This window comes from Bombus fervidus, chromosome 11 (assembly GCF_041682495.2).
Source record: "Bombus fervidus isolate BK054 chromosome 11, iyBomFerv1, whole genome shotgun sequence".
In the NCBI taxonomy this organism is placed as follows: Eukaryota; Metazoa; Arthropoda; class Insecta; order Hymenoptera; family Apidae; genus Bombus; species Bombus fervidus.
In genome coordinates, this window is record NC_091527.1 from 11254156 (window position 1) to 11276087 (window position 21932).

Here is a 21932-nt window from a genome sequence, read left to right on the forward strand (position 1 = left end):
AGCCAGGAAGAGTCGGAAACATGTAAGCCTCCGTCAAAAAATATTCAATAGTTTTTACAAGTAGAAATAAAATTTTGAGTTACGTAGGTGAGTTAAAAACGTGCAACAATTGATACGTTCGTGTTGCATAAGCAGTACGAGTTCCATTAACCGGTTCTTGTTTTCCTTCTATCGTTCTTCGTTCTTCCGTTGACTGCCATTTTACTTTTTCCGCTCAACCCGTGCTCTTTATCTGCTCGTTTATTCACTCTTCCGAACAATTCTCTACCAACTTCCGATAAATACTGCAGATTGTGTTGAATTATATTCAAGATTCGAATGATCTTTCCTTGTTTCTTTCAAGGATTGAATTGTAAATTTCTTGGTGGTTTCTTTTATTTTAGCAAGTGCATTATGATTTGCGTTGTATCCTGTTGCATAATTCCCTTTTTATTATCTTGCCTTATAACAGATAAATGTAATATATATATATATACACCTACGTATAAGACGACAAACAATAAATGGAATATACAAATATCTTTTTACACCAAAAAAGTCTGTACTTCGTTCAACTTCTAAAATCAGTCCGTATCTTTTAATCGCCGTGTAAAACTCACGAAAGACGCAGAGAACAAATTTCAGTAAATAACAGTAAATAGTCTAAACATGAATTTTGAGTATTTTACGTGCGGTAACGGCCGACCCGGTTCCCAAGAACGCGTTGCGAGATTTTGGTGTCAGAATGTTCCAGGAAGGACCGTGGAAATTATTAAATGGGAGACGGTAGTTAACACGTATTTTGCTTCGCATATTCATTTTCGGCGTCTTTATGCACGATCACGGATTGGTCTTAAAGACCACACGTTGGACACGGTTGTTATCGAACGGACACGAACGACGATTAAAATGACTTCTTTAAAAAAGGGATAAGAAGCGTCTACGAAAATCCTTCAAGCGTCTATTCGGTAGAAGGTGGTCTTTATCGCTGTGATGCTTTTCCAGACGTTATACGTCGACGAGATTCGTTTTACGATGCGGCCAAGTTTTAGTGCCGAACGAGGTTCCGCTTCTCTAGCATTTTCTGACTTTCGCCTTTTAGTTTATTCCTTCGCCATGGTATTTTCCCGAATACTGGCCCGAATCCCAATTTACAATATCATTGTGTGATTATCAAGGCATAGAAATATTAAAAGGCGGATGAATTTTTTCCTATGACGTATATTGCGATGGAAAACAATCGGAGATACGAGCTCTAAAATGGTTGTCAAATGTTTTCTGGATCTCGTTGATATTATGTTTGCTTGTAATTAATTTTATAAGATATTTTAGATACTGTTTGATACACTATTTTACAGAAAGCTAGATGTGTGATATTCTGAGATTGTTAGAAAATATTTTAGACATCGTTTTATAGAAACGTAAGTATTAGATTATATCCTGCAAAATTTTATTTTTAATGTGCTTTCTTTATTATTATCCCATGTTAAAAGTCTTTGTTTATACTTGCATGGGGTGAAAGAAGTGTAGCTATATATTATAAGCTTCAAAGGAAGCCAGATATGTTTTAGATAACATGTAATTAGTAACGGTAGTTATAGTAAAAGAAAATATAAAAAATTCTTCGAGCTTCGTATTGCAATATTAAATCGTTTTACGTAAAAAGAACGGAAACTTCGATATTAATTAAGTGTAGAAAACACTGAATGTATGTAATTAATTCGATTGCACATAAAAAAGCGCAGTCCCATCGAAGCGCAAAATTATTTGACGTACTCGGTTCATTTTTATGTAAACTTCATGTGGAAATCGCAATTACTTATATTATGAACACGACTGGTCTTAATTCACTAAGGTAAAGTAAATTATTTAGTTTACAGAAGACATTTATCTTCGAGATATAAAAGGCATACTTAAAATTCTTTTTACGCTCTACTTTGCGCCGACTTATAACTACATTGTCGTCGTATTATTATAACAGTCGAAGCAGTAATCGCAAAACAAATGACTGTATTCGGTTAAAATTATTCAATTATCTCCATCAGTTAACCCAAACTTAAACGCCAAACAAAACCCTGCATCGTCGCATTAAATCTACAAGCTGCATGAAAAATGTATCTACCCTCGTCGCTTAAATTCTCGATATGTATCTAACCAGCCAATCATTCCCTGTGCTTACTATCAACCAAGCATATCGATGTTCGTCCATGTATCGTGTATCGGATGAAAGAGAGGAAAAGAGGAAAAATCTTAAATTGGCGTGATGCATCCTGAAGAGGAACCAGCGTGTCTAGACTTTCGAAAAAGTCAGCTACGATCCCTTGCCGCTGGTGTGCTGAGCAAGAAACCGAGTCTGGTCTGGCCGGGTGAATGGCGGGTGGGTGCACGTATGAAAACTAAGTCTGGGTTTCATTTGACTGGCTTTACGAGGGAGACATAAAATGGATTTTACTGTCGGCTAGTTCGCCAGTTCTCAAGTTGGTAACATTGCTTTAGCGAGCATAATATAGCCCCCATGCCTTTCTTCTCCTTCTCCTCCAGTTCTTCCTCTTTCGTCGCCATTCCACTTCTCTTTCTCTTTCCCCTTTCTCTTATTCGTTTTCTTCTTTCCTCGTCAGGACGCACGTCCCTTTCGTTGTCGTTCCAACGTGACTCTTTTCTCCCTTTTTCTCCCTTTTTCTTTTCTGCCCTCTTCTTGTCGGTACCTTTTTCATTTTCTTTCTCTTCACCTCTCATCCCTGTCTCATCCACACTGGCCCCGTGTATTCGACCAGTCGAATCTTTAAAAGTCATGCTTCGCGGTATGTTTCCGCCCTGCTCGGCGGAAAGTTTTCGCATGAGAAATGTCTCGCCGACGGATTTAATATCCGCTGGATAAGACGGAATGCTGGTCATTAAACTTAACTTCGAATTCATTTCCTGTTCTGTTTCGGTAGCGGTTAAGGACCTTACGGCATTTTGTTACCTTTTCTTCGGTTACCAGACGCCATTATCGTTCGTTTCTGACCCCATGCAGACGTTTAATGTCCGCGTATTTGGTCGAGACACTTATACATGCATTAATTTATTTCTAGCTTTGTTTATTCCTTATTCCTTGGTTACCCTTCGCTCGTTATCGTTACTTTTACGAGTAATCCAGAATAACTGCGCATTCCTAATTGCGATATAATTCTAATAATTCTTCTTCGGATGTAGCAATCTTGAATCTGGATTCTACATAATGAAGTATCATTTTATACTGTTCTATTCCTGTAAACTTTTATCCTTGTTGAACAATTTAATGGGACATTTAAAAACGGCATAGAAAACGAAATAAAATGATAGTAAATAAATAAATAGAGATTTTATTCCTATTTATTCTAAGTACAAACAATTACGTTCCATTTCTTTACTCAGATTGGCTACGAAAGTGAAAAGTATATGTTAAATTTGCTATCAATTAGAAGTACATGCTTCTATATTGTCGCAAAAATTTGATACTATGAAAATCAAGCGTAGAACCAGATAAACGCTTCATTGAAAAATGGGTGTATGTGTAAATACTTTTTGTAATCGTTATATCTTCACAAGAATATGAATCTGTATAAACATCAACATCGATAATACACAAAGATCGGTTTGGTAATCATATTGAAAGTAAGATCCTATTAAAGATAGGCATCGAGTATTCCTTCTGTTTGCGTTGAAATGTAACACGTTGCTAACCTCAGGTGAATTTTATTTTTCTGATTCCAGATCGATAAACAACCAGTGAAGTAAAACGTTTGGAAGAACAGATCGAACCCAAAGAGAAACGAATATGGCGAAGAAGAAGAGAAGAAGAAGGGGAATAAGCGTACGTAAAGGATCTTTGAGGAGGGAAACAACGAGCGAGTGGAATCTCTCCTCCATCTCTTCTCAATGGAGAATGTTCTCCATTTTATCCTAATGTGCATTCTCTGAACAGTCGGTTTCGCCAATCCACCACTCGAATACCGAGTTCGCTATTATGTGGAACCTTCATACTTTTTGGAAATAGCCTCCGGCTATGTTGTTTGGTTCTCCCGTGTCGATATTTATCCGTAGTATAATACGCGAGAAATTTAGTTGTTCGATACCACGAATGGATCGACACGAGAAAGTCTCGCCGACGGTAAGGCGAAATTAGGATTAAGAAAACTAAATTTTCTTACTGTTTCGGAAGAAAGGAAGGAAATACGAGAGCCTCCGAACGATAGAAAAGGATGCGTATCATTCACGGACGATCGATAAAGGAAAATAATGCTCCGTGGTCCTTCCCCCGTTCGAACAACAGCTTTGCGATTCGAGTGCCGTGTTCCGAACGCAAAAGAAATTCAGTTGCAAACAAAATCCATAGAGCAAGAGAGCGAGAAAAAAAAAGAGGAAGAGGGGGAGAGAGAGAGAGAGAGAATGAACGTAAGAGAATACGTTGTGTTTCGCTGGGTTCTTCCCGTTGTTGTTTTTTTCTACGCTGACCGAGAGAACAAGAAAATCATAAAGGTTTTTGTGAGTGGATAGTGGGATACCGAGGTTCATGGACAACCTACACCTCGGGCACCCCTCGTCCTTGCACGTCCTTCGGTTCGTTAATCGAATCTTGCTCGCTCCTTCTTTCTCTTGTTATATTTCATTTTCTTCTCCCTTCACGTTTTCCTTTTCCTTCCCACTTTCAATTTGTTCCTTTCGTTAAATAGTTTCCCTTCGAGTTATTCTCTTCTCTCTTGCTCTCAGCGTAGAATAACAGAGCGCATCATGTTGTCACGACAGGAAACGAGGAACGCATGTTGGAGCTTGTTCGTAAGATTACGAGAGGCGACCATCGCCGACCGGTTGCTAAAGCTCAGTCGCCCGTGAACGAGATCGCTCGACAGTCTTTTCGATGATCAAGTGTCATCGCGTGCTATAAAACTCGCATGTACGGCCGGCCGAGTTCCTCTGGCTTGGACTACATATTTTGAAACTCTTCGTCGTGCTCGGCTCCGCCTCGTAGTTTCGCTCATTTCCACAGGAAAGTGCTTTCGTTCTGTTCGCGGTGGATGACAAGTGTCGATGATCATGGTTCTTGCCGGCTCTTGACACACGCACGACAACGTGATTCCAAGAAACATACTATCTTCTCACGTTCGTTACAATCCTTATCTCGATAAATTTGTAACCTGATATCTCCAACTATGTTCCTTTGATAATCGTGTTAATCTTGGATGCTTAATACGAACTACTATGGTACCAATCGAACGAAAGACAAGCGAACAATGAGAAAAGAAGGTGAGGCAAGTGACGCGTTGGAAGATTCGTAGCGAATGATAATATATACGTGCTCGCTTAAATTTCAACAAATTGGCAGTGCGGATTGTAGCTTTCGAAGGATAACTATTTTATCCTACGAATAATTCGTTCCTATTTCGATAACTTCGAATCCCTCGGCTAGAAAAAGGAATAAATCTAGCGAGAACAAGCGAAACAAATATATTTTTCATTTATTCACGCTATTTTCTATTCGCTTCTTTCACAAATAGATTTAGATTACGCGATTGAAACAGTTTGGTAGAGTTCGAGTAACGGGCAGTAGCGGAACTGGGTGATTTGAATTTAGGTGAAACGATTCTATTGGAATCTAAGCGAGCACTGTTGTACAGACGTGCGAATGAACAACGTAATTAAAAACAAGGTGGAAAATGATGTATTTTAAAGTAAAACGGGTGGATTGAAAGGAGATCGCGCGATTAATTAAATGCGTGCGTGCATGTTCCCGTGATTTAACCGCGGACACGTACATGTGTAAGCATTAAGGTCTTATTTTGCGGGCGAATCTTGCGATTTTGTTGCGTGATTTTCGTTCCATCAAAGAGCAACGATCGTCGATGAATTTCAGCTAGTCGCACGCTTGGTTGAAGTCGAATCTTAAAGAAAACCGATTCCAATAGGAAATCCTGACAGAGCGTTGAGAATTGTTTTAAAACTTCCGACAGATATTTGACATGTTACGGTTTAATCGTATCGTGCGATTGCAGTAGTTCCTTTGCTCGATTCGGTATAATATACGAATTCTCTGTGTTTATTCGAATCGGGCAAGTTTCGAAGTATGCGCAAACCTGATTCAGTTATGTTTAACCAGAGAGCTTTCCGTTGTTGCCAAGCGTGCTATTATATGCGAAGATCGATCATAAACGTGTTTGTATTACGCGGAATAGTAGAGCTCGCAGCACGTTTTCTATGAAGCGATAGATTATACTAACGCGAATGTTCGCGTCCTAAACCTACGGGTAAAGAGATACACGGACGCGCAATCAAGAAATAGGTGGATATTTTAGTTGCACGGACGTGATGTGACAAAACGTTGGTTGAAAAACTGGTCGTTCCATTTCTCGGCAAATTAATTTTCAAATAAGAACACCGAGAGCTGTCTCTTCGATATGCTGTTTCATTCTTACCTCCCTTTTTTCCTCCGCACTCCGCCTCGCGCCGGTTGGTATCCTCCTCTTCTTTCCTTGTGAGAAACACACCGTGATCCTTCTTTCATCCCTTCCTCCGTACCTTCGTTCCTTCTTTCTATTTTTCTCTCTTGCTTTACCTTCTTTTTTTCATATCCATACCACGGAGAACACGTTCCGAGCAAAAATCTGATGTCGAAACCTAATTGGTTGTTATCCGTACAGAGCTTAATGACTTGCTCCGAAATGACTCGCATTTAAACGAATTTGCACTCCTATAACGAGTATGCGCACCATTCACGCTTACCACTTCAGAATCAATGCGCATCATCGACCTGTGCATTTCATTTACACGCCAACGCTTACAGATATTTTTCGATTTACTTTCACGAAATGTAATTGCACCTACGGACAGAGAATTCGATCAAAGAAACGGTCTATCGATAGATTGCATTTGATCTAATTGAATTATTATTGAGCAGATATGAGGAATTTGTTCATAATCGGCAATTGAATATGTATATCGAGCGAAAGGAATACAGATCGAGAATATAGAAAACAGAGAATAATCGTGGCGTATTAATGATGTTACGAGGATTGATCATGGATGTACTAGCACTGGTCACGTTTCGAATGCGCGTGCATGTATAAAATTACGCCATGAAATTAAGAAAATGGCGTGTTTCGTGACTGGTATACCGGAAATGACACGATCGTACGCTCAAAGTAAAACGAACGGATAAATCCAGCCTTCTCTTGCGAATGAATTGTGGGGAAGAACGAACGATTGCGGTTAAAATATCTTGATGGATCTGACAAAAAGCTACGAAGGTGGTCGATATCGGAGGAAATATCTTAATTTCGCAATTTTTTCTTTCTTTCCTCTTCTGTTTGCTTTTTTTCTTCTCAAAGAAAGGAATCAATACACGAAAGTCGCTGGGGTGCAAGATGTATTCAGAGAATTTTGTGGTCGGTTTGTAAGCGTCGTTTATTATTTGTTTGTGTTAATTCGGCTTTTGCGAGACTTCTGGATGATTTAGATTTCACAAAAGACGGGTTCTGTTTGACAGGATAGCGCATTAAGAAAGAGGACTGTTTAGAAGATTGAATTTAGAGACTACAATAAATCTCATCTGATTTGAAATCCTTGAAATAATTATCTAATCCACACATTCTATTAATCTGTAAAATTATTACGACAACATTGAATTCTATAGATAAAGCGTGAAAATGTTTATATCGTTACGAATGTTACAGAGGTGGTTGAGTTTGTATGCTAGAAAATTATTTTTACATTGAATTTTTTAAGTTTCTCGTGTAGGTAATGTTTCCTGTTTTTTATTTAACGTGCACTTATTTTAAAAAGGATTTTCAATATGAAGCTTTTAAGTTTTTACTTCTGGTATACATTTATGTAAATTTCTAGAAAGTTTATGCGAAAAATACAGTTCTATGCAGGAACTTTACAATTGTGTATTCGAGATTCGTAAATTTGATTTCGTGACTGAAACGTTGCGTTATTGATCGAACATTTATTGCTCGTTGGAAACTTTCCCATATTAATTTAGAGTCATACAAGTGTAATATCTATCTAAAATAAGTAGTATACGTTATTGAAATAAAAATAATTTTGTTATAAAGGAAAAATCGATAAGCAACAATTTTATACATATGATATTAGTATTAATCTTGTATAAGAAAAATTAATTCACAATATAATTTAAAAACTTTCAAAATTCTTAGACATTTCTTCGTATTTAATAATTGCGATTATTTATATTTACTTGTTACGATTTTTCGTGACGTTGTTTCTGCGTTAATGAAACCATTAAAAATATCATTCTCGTAATTTATAAATAAAATAATTAATTAGTATGGTTTCGTCAGTCGTCGACGTAAATTAAATCTATTGTAAAAACAAATGTTTGTAAGTACAAATTACAGATACAACGCAAGATGCAGGTTGGCGTTATGATATATTCATTTTGAAGTTCAATCAAGAAAATATGCATATATAACACACGTTTCTAAATCCATTGCGTTCGAGTAGTTACCGTCATATGGAAAGTTATGGGATCAGCTATGGAACGTTCTAAGTGTCAATTTTGATTTGGCATGTATCATTGAAAATACCACCTCGAGGCATTCGTATTGGTTTCTGAATAAACGTGGAGTCGCAGATACGACACGATACACCTCGCGATTCATACACCCTGTTGTTTTGTCGTCTTAATGCTTCTTGTATCTAATGATATGTCAGCTGTTTCATGCACATCCGAGCCCAGTAATGTTTAGCATAAACGATCGAAACACGGAGGGAATCGAATTAATGCCCTGTAATTTCGTACTTCCGACAGCTTGTTGCCTAAAACCGTCAACTTCGACGGAGAACTTTTGACATCGGCGCGGTTCCAGGCGTTGAAAGAAAAGTGAAAGATATCGAAGAGAGAAAGAAATTCGCTGGAGCGCGCTCGTTTAAACGGAAATATGCTTTACGTTCACGCTTCCGGGAATAAAATTTTACGTGTTATCGATGAGTAAAAATTACCATGGTATGCACGGAAAAGCGTCCAGACAGTGTTACGTATATTAAAGGCGTAAGGGAAAGGCGGGAGCTGCAGACTCAATATGAAGATACGATGATCTAATGGAAAAAATATACGTTACAAAGGAATATTATTTAATACTATATAGAATACTATTTAATACTATATTACTATAAGAAATACATTATATATAATATATATAATGAGAGTGTAAAAAAGTTTCTCTTCGGAAATATTTAGTTTATTAAGGAATAAACTTGACCTCGTTATACAGGATAAGAGAAAACTCAGCGAACATCGACTCGAGTTTTAACATGTAAAGCGTGCTTTCCTTTAATTTTTCTTTTGTCAAGTAAGGTGGATTGTTTCGGTTTTTTGTAAATAGGTTATTTAATTAAAGTGACCAAGATCCCTTAATACGTATCTTTCTGTTTCTGTGTTTACTTTATTTCTGTAATTCGTTTCATCGACGATTTTTAATTATTCTTCCATTAGAATAGCTCAATCTTCATATTTTATTATAATTCAATTCTCACGGTATAAATATAAGTCAACTTGATTTTTCTAAAAAGCAATGTTACTTCTAGTAAATTCATTATATTAGGCCATGGTTAAAATGATTAGAATTTGATTACATGTACAGTTCATATAATTGTCATCATTGTTCAAAATTTTGACGATCGATGAATTTTCAAAGTCCGAGTCGATATCTAAAGCCGCAAATAAATCGACGTGTTACTCTCCTTCAAAAAAATCAGTTACATATATTCTTAATGATTTTACGCTGTAAAGATAGCGAGCGAATATATCAGCTGCTCGATTTTCATAATCTTGATGCAAGACTAGAAAAACGAATTTCTAAGATTTCTTTATCGAGGAGCAAGTCGACCTATCTTTTCTTGCAATTATCATCGTAAGATCAACGTGTTTATTTGTTATAAAGTGTTCGATTATCTTTCACGTTGTCGTGAACAACTTTGCCTATATGTATAAGAAAATAGTTTACCTTAATTTTCTCATAAATCGTTTAAATTGTAATAAAATTTCAAATGCTTCGGTGCAATAAAATCCTCTAGAATGTACTTACATTTGATGCGCGATTTTAAAAACAATCGCGATTATTCAGAAATGGTAACGATCATTTTTTGCTGAAATATTATTTCTTGAAGCAAATACTAGACAAGTTTCCAGATGTTCCGCGTCGTATTTAATTCCGAATTGACCGAGTACCGTTTATACAGCAAATTTCAAAGGTTTCGTTTAATAGTCGTCATAAAGGAGCACGCAGTGCGCCTGCTTACACTATTTTCTCTTGTGAAATGTGAATCCGTTGCAATGATCGCGTACATTTTCCCCTCGAAACACGCGTATATCTCAAACACACATTATCTAAGGTTATTATGCAAGGTTCGACCAAATCTAGATACGCTCTACGTCGCTTCGATTATGAGAGTTATCAGATAAATTTCTATTTTTCCCGAAAAGTGCTGATAATTTGCACAAAGTGATATAGGTACGTTGACCTCGCGGCGTGTCTATTGCCACCATATCCTTGTTTTCTTTTTAATCCTGATTATACTTATTTTTATTGCACTATGTTCTAACGATGTATAATAAATTAACAATGGATCGTTCGCTTTGAACTTGAAATTAAAGGGCAATTAAATTCGATAATTCAAACAAATTCGGCTCGACGATTTCGACCACGCATTAATGTTCCTAGTCGCGCAAATGTATCAAACGAATGTTACTAAATTGACGAAAATATACTTGTTCAATTAATTCTATGTTACCAAAAGATTTTTATTTAATTTCTATACTAAATTTAGCTTTTGGTCGCTATAGGCGTATCGAATATCTTTAGAAAGTCGTTTTCTTTATATTAGACGTGATTTTCTCTTTTCAATTGTAATTACGTGGCATTAAAGTATTTCCATTTGAATATAAAATGGCATTAATGTCAGACAAATTAATAGAGATTGACTTATAAAATTTTCTTCTGTGATCTTTATTTGTATTGCGTTTAGAATAATCATATTCTACGAATACAAATCTAGAATGGTTCAAGCAGCACGTTATTACTGAAATGTTATTTATCTTTGTAAATATTTATATCTTTAATGTTATTCGTTAATTAAGTCTCAAATTTTACTTTCAACTTTTATACGCCGGTAATAACTTTACCAATGTTTAATATCTCATATTTAGAAAAAGAAAATACCGTTAGTCTGTAACCCTTTCGTTACTGACGATGACTACTATATAGTCATTCGTCACTGGTGCGTTCGACGAAATTTACAATGTTTTATGATCTATAATATTTATTTTTAATACACTGACTGGTTATCTTTGTAAGTAGCATGTAATTATAAATAAAAGATTATGAGGTAAATCGCGTATTTTTTTTCAATAAATCGAGTCGATCGATTTCAGTATCGACATCCTATTAATTAGAGTTTTATCGCGTGTACATACGAAGATTTTGTATCGAGATGGTATATAATTATTTCCGTAGCGAAAGGGTTAGCGACAATGTATACCTTCAATACAGTTACAAAGTGATAATAATTGAATATAATTGTAAATGCAAAATTGCACAGAATGCACATAATACGAAAGAATACATGAAACATCCAAAATACACTGCTTTTTATAATATTTGATAGGTGAAACAATTTTCCATCGAGGTCTTAATTACTTAACTTACGCAATAATAATAATAATACGTCATTTTTGAGTTACATTCTGAAAAGCATGAATTTCAATACAAATTCACAGTTCGATAATTAAGTATTTACTAATAGAGAGCGGGAAACGCTAAAAGAAGAAAACTGCAAGAGCAGTGAAAATGGCTGTATTCGCGGTTCTAGCGTGAAAAACATACAAGAAGCTCAAAAAAGGAAAAGCAAATAACATGGCTTACTATCACGGTCGTATACTATGTATTAAATCATTCCGGAAGCGGAGATTACAACGGGGCGTAATATGGCGACCGAGTGCCAATTTCAAAGCACAATGTCATCCACATTTTTCCTCGTCCATCCTTTCTCCCTCTTCCCTTCGTAGTGTTTACGTGGATGTAAACGACAGCGTGTACGAGTGGATGAACATAACGAGAATTTTATAACATCGTGGCCGGTGACACTTTTGTTTTTACAGCTTGTAAGGTATCGTGTAAAAGTCCATCCGGAACGATGGTCGCCAGGAGTAGCGTGGCAGAGGAACGAAACAACACACGAGAAGAAGGAAGAGAGGAAGAGAGACGATAGCCAGAGACCGCATTGTATCCAGTTTATCGACATTTATCTACCCGTATCGATCAATCTGACCATTGTAGTTATTTATCCGACGATCTACAAATGAAACGGATGTTGCGCGTGCATCGTGAAATTCAAACTTTTACGATTTGCTTTCGATAGATCGAAAAAAGGGACGAACCAGGTATGGTCGAACTACAAGTACGCGAGGCGGGACATCGTGAGCGCAATTTTCGATAAACAAAATCTCCGAAGCATGCACGTATCGTTATTCGTGAACCCAATGTATTCGGCGTATTTAATTGTTATACTATAACGCGTTAAATAAATGCTGATACGATTCATGGCGTTACTCAGGATGCGTGAACTTTCTACTCCTATCCTAGTCCTCCTGTTGTGTTATAGACGGTATATCCGATTTAAATATATACACAGTATCGTCTCGCTAATTACTAAACATGCGAAGAAATATTTTACATAAAAGAAGCTTAATAAAATATTTACATCTTCTTTTTCAAATTGTTACTTATACAGGATTCGTTGATATTTGCAGGCCATTCAAAAGTACTCGATACATTTTTGTTCAAATTATATATATCGGTGAAATGATCTTGAAATATGCAATAAAACGTGTGATTCCATTAAGAAACTTTACATTAGAATTTTTACAAATAATATTTCAGAATATTTCATGTTTGTTTCATGTAGAATACCAATTGAAGTTTCACGTTTAATCGGAACATGAATCGGCATACTCTGTCGTTTTTATCGCGTATTAAAATTTCGTTTCAACTACTATATTACAGTTTCCTATTTATGTTCGTAAATATAACAGATTCACCAAGTGCAACACCAATATCTCTTCAGTTTCTCATAGACAGTTGCGAAATAGTTTGTCTGATAAAAATATAATTAGCGAAATACTGCGCTTTAGACTCGTTGAAGTCTGGAACTATTCGATATTGCATATTACCATATTCATTTTCATTTCAGTCTAGTCATTTTACCGTAATTTATAAAAGTCAGGAGCGTGCAGGGAAAAAATTTCCCTCTTAAAAAGACTTAGCAATAAGAAAGTAGTTCACTCTGACGCGCAATGTACATATAGATCAGCCGGGGTAGGATACAAAAACTTAAAAATATTATAAAAAGCGGTTGAGAGACGAAAGGCCAGATCGATTAAATTCTGATCAGCCAAGACCCGAGTCTGCATCCTTCTTTTATCCAGTCACTGCGCTATAACTTATCGAGAAACATAGGAAGTATCTTTTTCGTAGCTTTCTTTTTTTCAAAACTTGGATTTATCAATACGTCGTATACGGTAATTTAAAACTGGACAGACGATGAGGAAAATTGACATCATTTTGTCTATAACAATCCTCCTCGCGATATGCTAAAATTTAAAACGTGGTTAAACAAAATTTTATTTCATATTCAGGAAAATATTGTGTTGTTCAATATCTGAATTCAAGCTTTCTTAATATATTTTAAAATTTTGATAAATGTAAAAGATACGATCGTTAGGCCGACAGAGTGTTAAGATCATTTGCATAGATACGTCGAGTACGTTTCGTAAATACGTTTGTCGTATTACCGTGGACACGATTGAAGAGGAAGGATGAACAAACGCACTGAACAGAGACGTATACACATACATAACGTATAGTACGCATACAGAGTAACGTACATGTACCGGTTCCATTTCGCAATGTAGATCGACGAAGAAGATGCGAAGAAGATGCGAAGAAGATGGCGAAAGCCGAAGAACTGACTGATAGTACGATTTATGCAGATTACACGAGACTCATCGGTTCGAATAATGTTTGAAATAAGTTGAAGGACTCGTCTTATCTTTGTGCCGATTGCTTCATAGTTACGTACGTGTTTGTCGTTGCATCACGACTTGTTAAGTTAGGGCCTCGTTGAAAATTAGTCATTTTACCTGCGGATATTCTCTTCTCGTGCCTTCTCGCATTAATCTATATAGAGACAATGAACATTATAATGTTTTTAATTAATGCATCCTTAATGATTACAAAGTACTTCGTTATCTTGGAAATTATTTACGAGGACTTTGTGTATTACGATTCGATTGCTTAAAAGAGAAGCATCACAATATAAATACTGTTCTATGTAGATCTGAAGCGAAGATATAATTTCATTAACGTTAATACAACGCATATGATATTTGAATAAACGTATATATTAAGATAAACAATAATTTAGACCTGTATCGAACAATGTAATTATACTACAGGTATGCTATATCATACTATACTATAGATAACATAAGACATATAAGAAATTACACAGCAGATAGTATCTGCTAATAATCTAAGTATTTCGAACAGTAGATAAAGTAAAAAATACAATAAGACTTTACTTCTTCATTAGTCGTGTAAAATTAACACTGGCTATACATTTAATAGAGTCGTGATGAATTATCAGTAGAAATAGAAATTGTAGTATCTTCAAACCATCTAATAAATTCTATCGGCATCCTTCCAGGATTATTATATCAGTACGAACATATTTCCATGCAGTTTCCTTTACTTTTAATTTCCTGCTAATTGACTTATCTGCGTTAATAATCCATAATTTTCTGTTAATTGTCTCATTTAACTCCACTTTTACACTTTCTACTTTAGAGCCGGATCTTTTTCTAATAACTCATCACGCGTTGCATTATCTCACCAACAGTAACAGTATCATTCCCCACCAATCCTCTACGTTAATTAACAAGGTGTTCCACTTATTTCAATTCTTCGACAGAAGGTACAGTTGTTTGCAGCGTGGATGATCGTTTCTACGAACATTGTTCTCGCATCGTGCTAGAAACAAGTCCGACTTGTTGCTCGTTTTAAGATCGAGCTGGTTATTATTACATTCCTTGATTTCACATTCTTCGGTTCCTTCCTTACACGCGATCAATTTTTCCCAAATCGTTTCTTCGAAGATGAACGATCATTTTTCGTCAATTAGACTTTAGCTTTCGCGTGCACGGATGTCATTTGCGAGTAATAGCGTGCATAGAGACTTCTGTGCACTGTAATTTATTTAAATGTAACTAATCTGTAGCTAAAGCTAGAACGATGATAATAACACGAAGGAAAAAATCTCACGGCCCTTCGGAATAAAAGCTTCGAACGTCGATCGTCCTTTTTTGACGTTCGAGAAAGGACGGTTCGTTGTTCCTTGCTATTAACCCATTAAGAGAGTTAGTATTATCCCAACGTTGCGTGAATGCAATTTACGTTACCGAACTCCGTTTTTTAGGTTACAGTTGCGAAAGGCAATTTCAAGAATTTTAGTTCTTCCTTTTGCTGTTTCTTTCTCCACGTAAATCCCATGGTTTACAAAGCTTGAAGCAACTGAAGTACTTATAACGTTATGATTTATAAAATAATTCGCTTATGTAGATTATGGACTTTTACGCATTTATGAACAAAATTAAAGATGCAAAAATGCATAAAATGTATACTTATAATACGCAAAAGTATATAAAATACGCAAACTATAATATTGGTTATGATATTTAGCTAATACAATGAATCTCCGCGTAACAATCTATAGCTTAATAACAATTATTCTTTTTTTGAGATCGCGCAAATCTGTTTTGTACCTTTAATTCGTGTCTACATATTGCACTAATACATTTTCCATATCTTGGAGAAATAATGTATAGGACGATATATTCATATTTACCAGTAATGAACTAATTGGTTCGAAATTTTAATTTTTAGGTACATGGTATCGTTTTATTCTGAAAAATGTATAGTATCAATATCATGTTAATCGAACATATTTTTGTATACTTTATTTTGTACTTACCTACTTACGATTTATGTATACGGGTACAGTTATACATTATCAGGGCCTTACGCACGTTAAATTATTATGGAAATTTAAATTATACACTAGCTGTAATTTGTTCGCATATACCGTAGAATTTTAATTATAGGGATAGTAAGGCAAAACCACACATTTTACATATTTTCTATCCTAACAGAAACCAACACTGTAAAAAAGATATTGAACGTAAATGGGTTGAATGAGAGTTTTAAATGAATTTTAAATAACAAAAAATCTTCTTTTAACACGATTATTTCGTTAAAAAGGAAAATACAATTTTCGATTGCACGAGAATATCTAAAATTTTCTACATAAAGAGATTTAGGATAATAACAGTGTTTTATTTCTATCGAAGCAATTGGAATCTGCACGAAGAGATTACTTTGCAATACAGTGTACAATTTTACACATCGAGAAACAAATGACATACGATTAAACAATTTTAAAATGAAAAATACGTGTTTTATTTGGTTTCTCCGTTAAATTTGTTCTACCGTCCTTAATACTTAAAAAAAAAAAAAAAAAAAAAAAATATCGATTATAATATTTTTACAAAATCTCACGAGTCTCTCAACTATTTTTACATTTCTATCACTTTTGATTTAGAATTGTTACTATCAATCTCTATATTAGAACTACTATGCTTCTTTTATTAATTAGATTCTGAATTCGAATTAACATCAATTAGTATGTAAATATGTATCTTATATTTCGTAAAAAAGATCCTCGTATCTTTATTATAAGACTTTACCTCTTTCTTATGATTAGAGAATTAATTTAGAGAATTAATTAATCCAGCAGTGTTCACGTTTTTTAACGCTTCCAAACTTTTCATTGCATGAACAGATAACAATATGTTGATATAATATCTGGATGCAGCTTCTCACTCAAGGTTGCTTTACTTTTTTTTACAAAATAAGGCGCGGTTAAGCATTGTCATGGTGAAAGGTAAACCCGTTGCAGTTTACCAGGTATAGACGCTTGTTTCTTACAGTTGAATATCATCAGCAAGATGTCTTACATATAATTATTTATTTAAAATTTTCAATAATGAATTAAAAACGATCAATAAAAAAAAATAAAACAGTTTCTAAAACATCTCACAATTAATTCCTTTATGACTGCTCACCCAAGTGCTCTAGAAAATAAATTTAAAGTTATAATTATTGTTTCTGATCGATAATATAAAATGTGACATATCCTTTCAACGATCTATAACGATAGAATGCAAAAAACGACATATATCTGGTGAATAGCCGCAGCGATATAATCGATAACGCGAGATATCTCGCACGCAATACTAATTCTACTAACTGTAATAAGTATCTAATTTCGATCCGCCTACGTTCAACCTATTATGTCACGTAATCTACACGTATACATATCTCATTAATATTTGTCAAGTATGCGTACATATTTGAGACCATCGTGATATTACAATGTTCCATACTTGCAATGAAAGATAACTTAAATGCCATGATGCATAAAGATGTACATATTACAACTTTACGAGTAAAATTAACGAAATAACAGTATGAATGTTAATTCATTGCGGGAAGGAGCGTTGAAATTTTCAGCAAATCGTTTTTCCACAGAGATCATCATTGACAGACTGTACATTGTTCTTACTTAAGCCATATTTCTTTATCTATTCGTACTCAACTCGCTATATCGCGTTATATCAATCGATAATATCAACACGAAGATAAGAAAGCGAAACGCAAGAAACTCTGTACCTTGGACAAGGAGAGCGATCAAAGAAAACGTTGATAGTGGAGGGAGAGACAAAAAGCAAATCGAGAAGCTAGGAAATTTCAGTGCGGGAAAACCATGAGAGTTGGTCGGTCGGTACGAGACGTATGAAAGCGTTGCATCGCCTTAGCCGCAGTATATTTCTGCATTATATAAGCAATATAGTCCTTAGTTTATACCTGGGACGCCGCAGTTAAACGTTGCGAAGACTTTTATAGGCCTATACGCGAATATTCTCGTGCATATACCGGTTACAACGCCTGGCGTGTTTCCACTTCAACGCAGATATACACATTTATACACGTGCGTATTCGCTGTGAGATAGGTGATTGCTCGGTGTCGGATAACGAAGTGTTAACCCTTCACCGGTAGCATATATTTTTTACGACGACCAAACCTCGGATTCCCACGTTGTTATCTTGATAAAGAGTCATTTGATTTTCAGTATCGCACAATATTCCCGTTCCCTTCCAACTATAAGACATTAAAGTTTTATCAAAAATTGAATACCTGATATTCGTTTCCTGCCTCCTTTAGGAAATGAATACATCTACGCAGAAAATAGTAATTATTTATAGTTGTTTAAATATCCACGCGTCGATTTTTCGAACAATTTGCATCATTCCATCTTTCAGAATGTCATTTCATATTCTATCTGAATTAATGGTTTCTCGTGTTGTAATAAATGTATGCGAAATGTATTAATAGATTTTGCTTCTTCTAGTTCATCCGCTATAGTGGCCAGAACCGCCGCTATCTATCATCTACATCGTCTGTCATGGTATTCTTTATGATAATTAATTGATTTCCGTATCCGTAGTTATAAATGTAGATTTTATCAAGTTTCTATGCATAATATATTATGATATTTTACTAGAATCGGTGACTCGCGTACAAAAATCCTATATGCATATTGACTTGAATCTTGAGAATTGTCTCAAGGTCTGACTGTGAATGTTACATTTACGAGAAGCACTTTTCGTTGCTTCATTTTACATGTTGTTCCCGTGTAGTATAGTATAACGTAACTATTATATAAACTACGTAATATAATATAGTATAGCGTAGTATACTATACAATGTAGCTGTTATAATAGATACTGAAAGCTCTGAAATTACATTTCTTAAGAATATTTCGTACATTTTTCTATATTATCTATATCTTGTAGATTTCTGAAGATTTAAACGTTCTGTAAACGAGTAAATATCCGCAATCTGCTTATCGTAATTAACATCATTGGTCATTACGATATGTAACTTCTAATTTCTACAATAATTTACTAATTAATAATGTCAGCGAATTGGCAAGTGACAAGTTACAATTAACAAATACACGTCAGTATATCCTACGTAAAGAACAAGAGAAAAATATTAAATGGCTGTTATCGATTCCTCTAAATAGTTAGTTAGCAATAAGATCAATCTTCCTTGTCTACGATTTCATATCCCTAAACGATAATGTCGTCTCTAAGGAAAGTAGCCCTTCAACCTGGTTATTATCTCAATTTCCTTTCAGTTTCTATCGCCGTATAATTACACCGCTCGATGCTCATTCCCATTAAATTAGCTGTCAAAAGTACACTGCGTGTAAAATGTACCGTGGAGACCAGTACATATTGCTAATTCATCCTCCGATATACCGGACGCGATTTTACAGCGTATACTTTACTTGTAACGCGTGTACAGTGTACACCTGCACTTAGCGCTATTTAAATATAAATGAAATATCGAAAGTAGTAACGTAATTAAATATCCGAAAGCAGACACATCCATTCATTAATGAATTTAACGGTACTCCATACACTTTGATTAATCCAAGATTAAATAGCAAAATTATATGCAATACGATAAAATCACATCGCGTATTTAAAAAAAATTTTACATTCCAAATTCGGTTTTCTTATTACGTATTATGATTCAGCCTATAGTACGCCGAACGCGATGTTTTGAAACTCCTCTATAGCTTGCTATTTAACCGACCCTCATCCTCGACATTGTCAATAAAACGATTCATTCTTTTACCATTGTGAGTATCTTATAGTCACGGTCAAATTCAACACAATATGCGCATCGCTTATTTAAAAAGGAAACAGCAATCTCACCACGATATAACGGAGACTTCGTTTAAAATTTATTTGTCATGCTAGCAAATTGCTTCGTGAATTAATTAATTTACTTGAAGCTGCTTGATTGGCCTTCAAACCAGAACACACAACAGGCCTTTTATCGTGAATGCCAAATTATTATCTTTAAATATATATTACGCTACTTCGTCCTTTTTGTCAATACACGATTATGTTCGAATCTAATTCTACGTATAATTCAAAATGTAATTCTGTAATTCTATAGAATTATCATTCAGAATTTTTCCAGTTTGTAATTGTATAATTAAAAATTCCGTAAGTCTTCAATTTTACAATTCAAAATCCTGTTCGTCTACAATTTACACCCGCACATTCGTCCTGTGCATAGGCTAAATAATAAAAAGTACATCGCAATCATATATCCTTGGTCTGAATTTTCAAAACATCGACCCCGGTGAATTACCGCTCGACTTGTCGAAAAAATGGATACATATCCTGATACAAAAGGTGCACAAGGGATAAAGTTATCAATATGCAAAAATGGTCCTTATTTCACCCGAAGGTGATCAAGATCCATGCAAGCTGGTTCGGCTTAGCACGCTATTAAGTTGATGGAATTTCTCAAGAAACGATGCTTGTTCGCCTCGATGAAGGCTAAGTAATGTAAGAATACCGTTTAAGATTAAACAAGATCGAACAAAGCATTTTATAATGTACATCTTTGAAATTAAGAAATGTTTTTGAAATGTCTATTATATCGCAGTATCTCTGTTCTCGGGCCGACATTGGCCAAAATCACTGGATTATGGATAACCAACACGTGGAACAACTGTCAAAATACGTAATTATAAGATTCCTAGGTGAAATCCGTGGCTGGAAAACGCTTACCCATCTTATACTGATACTGCTACAAGATTAATTTGAGTATTTCGAATCTCGATAGCCTTGAGGAATCTCAAAAGTATTATAGCATGCAGCTCTTCGTATCAATCATCGTTGCGGAATGCGGTTCATTATTTATTATGATTCTTCCCCTATCAAGATTGTTGCAGAAGAAAAGAGACTATTCTTCTGTCGTTTGAAATTTTAAAGAACTAACTAAAAGAAATATTTTGCGCGATGAGTAGACTGTGGATTTTTATGCATTTATGGACAACCTAAAGGTACACAAATGTACAGAATGCACGTACGATACAAAAATATTGTACGATATTATTATTAAATATTCAATGTAGAATACTCGTTTTGATATTTAATAAATGAGTGCTCTATTTCTCTACTAATAAGTTTGGTCGCCGAGACCATTGCGAATTTATGCAATTTTCTATGCTCGTGGATACAACTGGAGAAATAGAAGTTACGAAAATATTTATTTAACACGTTAAATATCATAACAAGTACTATAGATACGTGTAGGCTTGCTGTAATTATTTAAGAAGCTGTCGGAAGACAGCGACAGCTTTCTTAATAATTACTAATAATTTCTACACGAATGTTCATTTTATTTTAAAGTTACTAAGATTCTTCCGATGAAAATGAGTCTAAGAACAATATACATAAATCAGACTAGTTTTAACAGTAGCGATACACGGAATATGGAAATGAACAGCTTCTTTCACTGCTCCTCCATAGTGTTTTCTAAATTGCTGATTATAGGAATTATCTGCGCGTGACTGAATTTACAGTAAGATCAGATGGGCAAAGGTAAGCGTGATCGCAGCGCGATCACCGGCAACTATGTTAATTTACATCACGTGCTATCGCGCAATGACACCAAACGGCCATGGCACTCCCAGATTATCGAATTATCGAGTCAATTAATAAAATACTAATATGGTGTAACGGTGGCAGCTTCTCTTTGGAGGTCGAATCCGAATTATTAAACCTTCGTCTCGGTCAATTCATACATTTTAATGCAACCCAGATATGCGCGCACTATGACGTCTACTCGCGCTTTCATTTGACAATAATAGTGTCTTTAACGGGACGATAATACGCATCGAGGATTTCCCGGCGATTTATCTATTTCCT

At 35.2% G+C, this 21932-nt stretch overlaps 1 protein-coding gene across 4 annotated transcripts in view; it reads left to right on the plus strand.

Moving 5' to 3' along the window:
• Positions 1-20320, plus strand: part of Dsx (transcription factor doublesex) — a 109409-nt gene extending 89089 nt beyond the window's left edge. For 3 of the 4 annotated variants that reach the window (XM_072013326.1, XM_072013325.1, XM_072013328.1), the window contains one exon: positions 3715-9379. The gene's annotated coding sequence lies outside the window, so the exon portion shown is untranslated. Of the gene's footprint in view, positions 1-3714; positions 9380-18541 lie in introns of those variants that run through there. The other variant, XM_072013327.1, reaches the window with a different exon arrangement.
• Positions 20321-21932: the final 1612 nt, after the last annotated feature.